This window comes from Pinus tabuliformis, chromosome 1_1, assembly GCF_031772625.1.
Source record: "Pinus tabuliformis cultivar Carrire ecotype Pingquan chromosome 1_1, CPIR1, whole genome shotgun sequence".
Taxonomy (NCBI): Eukaryota; Viridiplantae; Streptophyta; class Pinopsida; order Pinales; family Pinaceae; genus Pinus; species Pinus tabuliformis.
In genome coordinates this window covers 539,225,029-539,234,880 of record NC_142297.1, presented here as the reverse complement: position 1 = coordinate 539,234,880, position 9,852 = coordinate 539,225,029, and the positions used below count along the sequence as shown (strand labels likewise).

Sequence of the window (9,852 nt, the reverse complement as noted above, 5' to 3'; positions counted from 1 at the left end):
AAAATAATAGATACTATTATGGTCATCCAACATATTCCTGTGCCCTAATAACAATGGAATGCTTTTGATTTGCATTATCTATTTTATGATCACATATGATTGGAATGCATTTGATTGCATGATCAACTAACCACTTTTTCGCTAACAGATCACTGATGGGCTGACAACCTCATTCTATGACAAATACAGCTAACAAAGGCCATATACATCACGGAAACAGCCCGATACAATTTCTTCATGGGGTTTCGGGAATATTGGAGTAGCCATATTCAGCCTTGCAAATTCCATGTTCCTGTTGCTGCTCGAACCAATGAGGACGAATGTCAAGGTTTTCGATCAGTAAGTGGCAGCTCTTATTGACAAGAGCAGGGTCTCTTCCAGAAGATATGAAAGGTTTACCCTCTCCTACATAACCGTCGATCAGGTGAAGATACACCTCTAAATTGTGCGCGTTAACAAGATTGCAGGTATGTTTCAGAAAGGGGGAGTTATTATTGTCCAAAATAACTTCGACCCCCACATGAAAATATGTCCAGGGAAGCCAATTCAACAATTTTCTGAACCATCCCCATGAACTCTCATTCACAACAAGTCCAGGAAATTTGGGAACAATATCGTTCTTATTCACCAAACGAAGCACCTTAACGCCAAGTTCTTCCATTCTTTGGGCGAAGGCTCTATTCCCTACGCGTGGAGAGGCGAATGCAAACACAGTAACAGGTATAGGGCGTGCTGGTGAATGTAAGTTCAGAATTTGTTTAACATCATATGAGCATAAGGTTGCGAGAGCAGCTCCTAAACTGTGCCCAGATAAAGTAACACTCAAGACCTCGTCCTTGTATTTATCTAACAGTCTTATAACTTCTGAACGAGCAGTTTCTCCTGTAGAATTATAACAATTTAGAAATCCCTTCATAACTCGGACGCCCTTCTCGTTGAGACCATTAGTAGTTGATAATCGAGCAGGAACTAAAAAATCTGTGAGATCTTGTATCCATTCTTGAGATGTTTGGGTTCCTCTCCACGCTATTATAATATCTCTCCGGCCCGCTCTTCGTATTTGTTGAGCATCTGTGCAGACCGCAATAAAGCCAATCCAAATAGATTGCTCTGTCTGCCTCCCTAATATAATATCAGTCTCAGTATACAAATACTTGGTGACTCGATACCCGTAGTAAGCTTGCCAATTACCGGCCACGTTATAATTACTATAAAATATATCATCAGGGCTGTATTTACACCCACCATAAGAACTCATGCAAACTTTACTATCGAATGCATCATAACATAACTGTGCGAAATCACCATATCTAAGTATCTCCGCTTTCAAAAGTGGATTGATTGGATTTAATAACCCATTCCACAAGTTTTCTCCTTGGATATCTTGCCATATATCGGCAAGTAGTCCGGTTTGATGAATCCCACTCGAATTGATTTTGATTGGTTTTGGTGCCCGGAATTCTTCATGCAGAAGAGTACCATCGAAACTTGAAGTTGTCAAACATGAAGGAATTACCTTCATCCTATACGGGTGCATCATCTGATATAGCATTCTACCAATTTCTGAATCACAACCGCAGTTCTAAGATTTCTGAATTGCAATGTCGTGATCAAGTGAAGACCAGGGGGGCTAGCCAGGGCTTAGCTTCAGCAGTTTTACGTACTAGAGAGATTTGCAATTTTATGTGCAAGTAGGTATGTATACACAGATCATGTGGGTATAATATATAACATAGATTAGAAAGTGGTGTTGTGTGGATATGATAATTTGCAGAAACACGCACGTTTGATTTTGAATTTGGAAGATTTGACATGGTCGCATAAGCATAAGAATTCTGTGATTTTCCGATCCTAAATTGACTGCAAATTCCTGGCTTCAACGAAATGTTAGGAATTGTTCAATCCTAGGGACGTACGATTACATATTTCTCATCCTCGTTGAAGGTTGCCAGAAAATTTGGCGTGCCATCTCTCTCATGTGATTGGACAAATAGTTTCAGATAGCAGCAGGTTTGACTCTGTCAAACACATCAATCTAATCGTTGTCAGTTCATCTTATCCACAGTAAAACATGCCAATCTTTATCTCAAGCTGTAATTATGTTATTTTCTCAAAGCGGCGAATCTCCTCAAGTTTAACTTGTAGGCGCAATGCCTTTTTATGGTTGTTTTTTCTACTTTATTTTGCTAAAAATTTATTACAGATTTTTTAATTATAAATTTAAGCCATAAATATAATTTTGTAAAAATATGGTAGAATTATTTGAAATACGGCATTTATAACTATTAAGTTTTAAGATGTCTAGTTTTTATTTTTATTTTTTATAACCGATTTTTGATGGAGCTGAATTTATTTTTGCAATAAAAAATTATTTAAATATATTTAAAGTAGGTTTTTTGGAAAATTTTCTCACCTTATTTAGCTAAAAATTTGCTGTTATGGATTAGTTATACAACCCCTAAGCTTAAGTGGTTTAATTTGAGAATTTATTAGATTTTTAGAGTGCTAAATACATTTATGCATTCAAAATGTATTTTAAACAACACAAATCACAAATCACAATCTTGCTTAAAGTTGTATTAAAAATCCTAGCGAAGAAAGTCATTTCTTCTATTAATTAGACTAAACCAATATCAATTTATTATTTTCAATTAAAAATATAACAATAATAATTATTTTTTTAACAAAATGTAATTTATCCATATACATAAATTTTTATAATAATTTTTTATTTAAAAACAAATTAATATTTTTTAAAAAAATTAACAACTACCATATTCTAAAAATAAGACTCAATTATTAAACCAATAATAAAACAACATCACTAACTACTATAAACAAAACAACATATATAACTGCTATCAAGAAACGCAAATTGATAACTCAAATCTTAAAGTTGTATTAAAAATTCCAGGGAAGAAAGTCATTTCTTCTATTAATTAGACTAAACCAATATCAATTTATTATTTTCAATTAAAAATATAACAATAATAATTATTTTTTTAACAAAATGTAATTTATCCATATACATAAATTTTTATAATATTTTTATTTTTTATTTAAAAACAAATTAATATTTTTAAAAAAAATTAACAACTACCCTATTCTAAAAATAAGACTCAATTATTAAACCAATAATAAAACAACAATCACTCACTACTATAAACAAAACAACATCAATAACTCTTATCAAGAAACACAAATTGATAACTCAAATCTCCAATTACACGTGCAATGATTATCTTTAAAATTTAATATCCTAATTAATTTCCCAACATTCTTAAATATCCACGTTTACTAAACCTAACTCATTTTTGATTACCATTTAATCCAATTAATTTATTTAATATTACCATTTTGCACGTTTACACTCTTGTTATTTCACAGTTGTTCATTGAATCAGTGTCCATTCATATCATCTTATAATTTAAAATTTCTAAAAATTGCAGGATTTTCACACATTTAACAGGCGGATGCATATGGATCATATGTGGAAACAAATCGTATTTCTTTTCAGATTATCACGTAATTCAGCAAATAATTAATTATTGATTCTCAAACGTGTACGACACATCTGCAATATTCTTCTTGAGTAATTGTTTCTGCTTCTCTGAATTCTGTAATAATAAATTCGTGTCGTCGCGTCGTCGCCGCCAACTTCTTACGTACCGTTCGACCATTCGAGGCGAGAACCTTATTTTGCTATTCACGATTAACGATGTCAATAATTTTAGAACGGAATAAAAACGATAACGGAACAACGTGTCAAATAATATAGTAGATCAGCCATATAAATTAAATTATTATATCAATATATCTAGAAACACTTATCTCATTATCCCACTTTATCAAATTTAAAACATGGTAAGTTAATTTTACCTTAATTTTTATAAAATTATTATTATTATTAAAAAAAAAATATATATATATGAGTTAAGTATATATATATTTTAAAATTTATAATAAGATTTTTATTATAATCATATTTGTCATCATATTATTATGGAAATTCTTAAGTTGTAAATAAGTTTTGTTATAATACCATAGTTTATTATGACAGATTTTTAATTAATTAATTTGATTAAGAGGACAAAAAAATTCATAAATACTTTATAAATATTAACTATTAATTTAAGACTATTATTGAAAATGTTGTATAATATTTCATGAATATTAAATCTGTACCATCTAATTAATAATTAAATAAAATTCTAAACGTATTATTTCAAAATAAATACATATAAATATAAAAAATTAAAAATTAAAAAAGAAAAAAATTAAAATCTAAATAAAATTCTAAAAATATTATTTCAAAATAAACACATATATAAATATAAAAAAACATTAAAAAAAAATTCTAATTCAAATTCTAAAAATCTTATTTCAAAATAAACATATATAAATATAAAAAAACATTAACAAAATATTTCAAAATAAACATATATATAAATATAAAAAAACATTAATAAAATAATTCAAAATACTATTTAGTTATATAAATGAATAGATAAAATACATTTAAACAAATAATAAACATGATTTTGAAGCAGTTTCCGAAATAAAAAAAGCAAGAAGGGGACACTTTCTTGATTTGCTGCTATGAGGAGAAACTTTGCCACATTATTTGCGGGGAGTTTCAACTTTGGGAGTTTTCATGGAAATCTTATTACTATCGCACTTGCTTGCTAAATTCAGTTAATGATTTAAATAGAGGATCTACTCTATGTGAATTTCATGTTATCTTAATTGGTATTTTAACAATCATGAGATAGCAGGTTTCCTTCTTTTCATTTATTTTTTAGTGAATTTAGGAAGGAAGGGAGATATTTGAGAATTTCAGAACAGAGCTTCCTTGATCTAGAAAACTTTAACTTGCTCTCATCCAAATCATAAAATTGTTGACCTAGAACATAATATAGATAGATATAGATAAAGATAAATATAGATAGATATAGATATAGATTTTGCCATTGAAGAATTTCATGCCACGAGCATGAAGGGAGATGCATGATGTCAAATACTACATCTAAAAAGGAAAATCTGGACTTATGAGATTTTGACTTTGGAAAATACGTTGATCATTTCCAGTACAACTACAAAAATACAAACTTTGGGTGATTTGCGAACAGGGAGACCACTTTGATTATGGATATTGCGGTTGAGGAAGAAATGGATAGAGCTCAAATGTATTGTTCCTGAGTTGTTTCTATATTAGAATAATGTTTGCAAAGTGGTACATCTATCACTTAGGTTAACATTGATATTTAGATGGAGAAAATGTGCAACACTTTCTTGCTAAAACAATGTCAGTGAAATCTTAGCGAATAACGATCTCAAACTTTCCTAATTTATTTATTTGTTTAGAACTTTGTCAGAAGCTCCATAAGATTTCATCTCTCCCTCATCCCCAGCAACAAACTTCTCCGTTCGTGGATCTCTCATTGAAAATTCCTTGGAATCACAAATCAGTAGGGCGGTATCTAGCGTTGATAAGAGCATTCTAACCAGTGGAGATTTCTCTGATGCACTATCAGATGGACCTGTTGTTGCATCCACGGTTAATCGACCTTCCACCCTCAAAATCGATTCCGGTCCCTCTTCAATCTTTCCCCTCGACCCCCTGTGTCATGCCCCTACACCTGCGGTAGTCTTTCAACTGCTTATAGTGAGGTGCGGCACTACCAATCATTTTCTTTTCACCAATACTTACGATTGTAGACTACGCCTAACATTCCAATTATCCTACTTAGTTTGTGTTTCGCAACCAAGTATCATTAATGTGTTCCTTTATACAAGTAAAAGCCCATAACATTCACATAACAACATTATACAATAGAAATGCACAACGGTATAAAGGGAGGGGCAACTCCCTGCAATATGAGTCTGCCCGAATCAATATATTATACAATCTTCAATGTTACAAATCTTTACAAGTTAAATCTTGGGAAACCCCAAATTTACACTTAGCCAATTTTCAACTTCGGCAAACTCGGTTGCCCAGCTCATCGGCACCTCCGCACGGTCGCCACATGACTCACCAACCCTTTGTTCACCTCGTCGCACGATTGTATTGTTTGCCCAACTTGGGCGCGCCTCATCGTAACCAAGTCACCACACATGGGCGCCTCCGCACGAGTCACATCTTCGTTCACAATCTCAACACTTCACTGTTTCCACCGTTTCGTCGTACATGGCGCGCCCTCACCCGGTCGCCCGTCCGCACGATTTTTCGTTTCGGCGTGCACGGTGCGCCCTCGCCTAGGCACCCGCCCGCACGTCCACCCGTTCACCATAATTATGAGAATCATTGCAATACATATCAAATATAAAGCAATAATACATTATAAGTATTGTTATCATGATTCATCAAAAACAATTTCTTTTCCTTATATAAATAATGAATATCAACTATGAAATCATATTATTCAACATCCATCTACTATTAGTGTCAATTCATCAAGATATCAACTACCCTTCCATAATAATTTCTAATTTCCAATCTACATCACTCTTAGTGGATTATCATTTAGTAATCGACATTTAGCAAAACTTGCAATCTACTCCATATTAATGAACTTGGAAAGTTTCTCATATTATGGACCCGAATCAATCTATTCACATGTGATATTGATGTTCTATCTTAAAGCACTTCAATACCATCTCACCAGTCCACTACTTTAGCTTTTAAAATTTTCTCATATTTCATGAACATCCCAATGTTATATTTTTCACTAATAAATAAAAGGGTCTATCATATTGTGAATCTACATTACATCATTCAACCATAATATGATTGCTTCTATGTTCTATATAATAATACTTTATTATCTATATATTCAACCATATTACATTAAAATTTTCTCCATTTGACAATTTTATAACTACTTGTAAGTTGGTTTAGAGGTTCAAAAATAACTAATAACATTTAAAACTCAAACCCTAAACTGTGATGAAAACACTGCAACACCAGGACTTTAATTTTTCTTAAATAATATTAAATTGGTCCCCTTTATTTTCTCTTAATAATTAATTATAATAATTTAACACTTTCAAAATAAAATTTAATAAAAACAATAAATTTTTAAAGATAATTATTTATAATTTTCCTTTTCCATATTGTTTTAATGCTAAAACATAACAAAATTAAATTCATATTTTTATTAAAAAATTACATTATTATATAAAATTTGTGATGGTTTCTTAATTCGTTCGACACACTCCATTATTTATATATATATATATATATTTAAAGAATTACCAACGTCACAATTATAAAGAAAAATATTTAAAAAGGTGTTTGATGAATCTTGGAAAAATCTACTTTAGTTTAATGCCACGAGATCCAAGAACTTGATGTTAACCTAAATATTACGATTTAATGTTATTCCTCTGCAAATCACTAGTGCCACCAGTGGGCCTTAACTTTCCTTTCACAAATTATTCAGTGCTTCTAGTTTGGCCTAATTTTTATGAAGAATCAAGCACGGTTGGGTACTATAAGTACCGCTGCTTCTCTTCTGCTCCTGTGGTGAATTTAACTCATGCCCTCTTCTTACAAGGTTGCAGTAATGACCATCACAATAGCGAGGACCAACCTAAATAGCTATTGGATAGCGCTTCCTTGTACTTGAATCGAGTGCGAAGATCTCCTACAACATCCTCGTAGTCCAATTTGTAATATTCCTCCAGGTGTTTGTCAAAAGCCAACTTTTCTCGAAGAGAAACTCTACCTTTGCGCTTCTTCCTGCTTCTAGTCTCTTTTGGTTCATTTCCCACATCCTCAACATCATCTCCATCGTAGACACCTGATGCCCTCATATCCCTAATAATCGTCACTACCTCATCTTCATCTCCATCACCTTCATCCTGCTCTGCCCCTTCATGTTCGTCCTCATTAACTTCATCTTCCTCTGCCCCCTCGCCTGCATCTTCATCTTCATCAACATCATCTTCCCTTGCCCTATCTTTGACTGATTTCGGATTTGATATACGCCCTGCTTTTGACTTCTCCCTTGCGGCCTCAAACCCATTAGCTTTCCGCCCATCCCAACCTTTGGGAAAACCCAACAACTTGTCCTCTGCATCAAAATTGGGCTTGTCCAAGTAATCCACATCATGCCCTTGAAATTCCTCATCCGGATCTTCGGCCCCGTAGTACTCATCCCCAAATGCCTCCCTCATCTTCTGATCATATTTCGCAGGATCGAAATCGTCCTCGAGATCCTCCTCATCCACAACATTCCCCTGATCACCTACAACCCCAGCCACGGCCATAATCTTCTCAAGCTTCTCCAAAATCTCCCTCTTCTTAACATTCTTCAAGTGCTTCACTCCTCCTTCCTCTCAAACTCAGCCAGAGCCAGCCTCTCATGCTTCCTCTTCCTCTAAAATTGCCGCGTGTTTGACTTCTTCCTCACAGAACCCTCGACAAACCTTGGATGACCCAACACCTGATCCCTAGCACCCTCCTCGAGCCTAAAATTATACTCCACCTCGTACCTCTCCTACTCCTCCAACTCTTCCTCGTCCTCAGAGACCCCAACAACATACCCATAATCAAAACCCGTGTTTTCTCATTGGTGAAGTGTGGTGATAATAGTGGAGGCAGGTCGGTTTCAAAACCCACCCACTCCCTTTCCAATCCATCCCATATTCATCAAATAATTCTTTAAAAACCTATCTATCCAGATATATCTCACTCCACAACCATTAATCACAGGGAGCAGGTTTCATATAATTTGCTAATGAAAAGGTATTGAAATCGAAGTAATTCTAACTTATTTCTGAAATAAAAAACCTCTTTTGGAATATCAATTCAATCATAAAAAATGCCAATACAGTCAGAATTTGACAACAGGCCAAACAATATAACGAGTACATAGATTTACAAAATGAGAAACAGAAACAATTCGTAGCGGAGAAATGGGAAATTACAGCCTATGCAGAGAAGAACAATCAGATTTCAGGTTGTAAGGGAACAAATAGCGTGCCAGATTTTATTAAATAGGAAATAACCATCCTATTCTACAAACCCTGAATTTTATGACTTCTAAATAAGAATTAACAAACCCACATTTTAATCTAAAATTAGAAGTAAAATTAAAAACATAAATATGTTAATGTTATTTTACAATTTCATTTACCACATAAAATATACATTTAATGATTTAAAGTAGAAAAATAAAAATAAAAATAAATTAATTATAAGTAAAATATCACATTATTTATTTCAATTCGATTATGGAAATAAACTTATAATAAAAAATAAACCTACAATAACCAATAAAAAATAATAAACATATATAAATATATATTCAAATTAATATTAATTTAAGCACAATAACAATATCCTCTGTGAATTGAACTTGCACTTCCAATAATTTTGTCCACGCATGTGGATTTTGATTTCAATGGAGAAATTCTTGTAGCTTTAATGGAATAAGTGTGAATTTATCTATATATATTCACAATTAAATAATAAATAAATACAACACTAAACTATTGACTTATCAAGTCTAATACTAAATTATAATTCAAATCTTACTTTAAAACATTATTATAAGTTATTATAAATTTCAATTATATATATGTCTCCGCAATATAATATATATTAACCATAAAACATTTTATTTTATGCCAATTATAAATTTAGGAAAAATAATATAAAATAATCACCGAAAACACAAATCTTTTCTTAAGAAATTTTGTTGTAATCCTTTTAAAAGTTCAATTATGTTGCTGGTTAAGTGTTCGAATACCGTCACAATAATTATTTGTTCATTCGAATAAACCATCATGAAATAATTGGAATTATTGAAAAGTTAAAAATCCGAATAAAATAATTTTTTTTCT

The 9,852-nt window shown here is 32.1% G+C and overlaps 1 pseudogene; it reads right to left on the bottom strand.

The window, feature by feature from the left end:
- Positions 1-235: 235 nt before the first annotated feature.
- LOC149214189 (phospholipase A1-Igamma2, chloroplastic pseudogene) lies at positions 236-1,522 on the bottom strand (annotated as a pseudogene).
- Between the last annotated feature and the right edge of the window lie 8,330 nt (positions 1,523-9,852).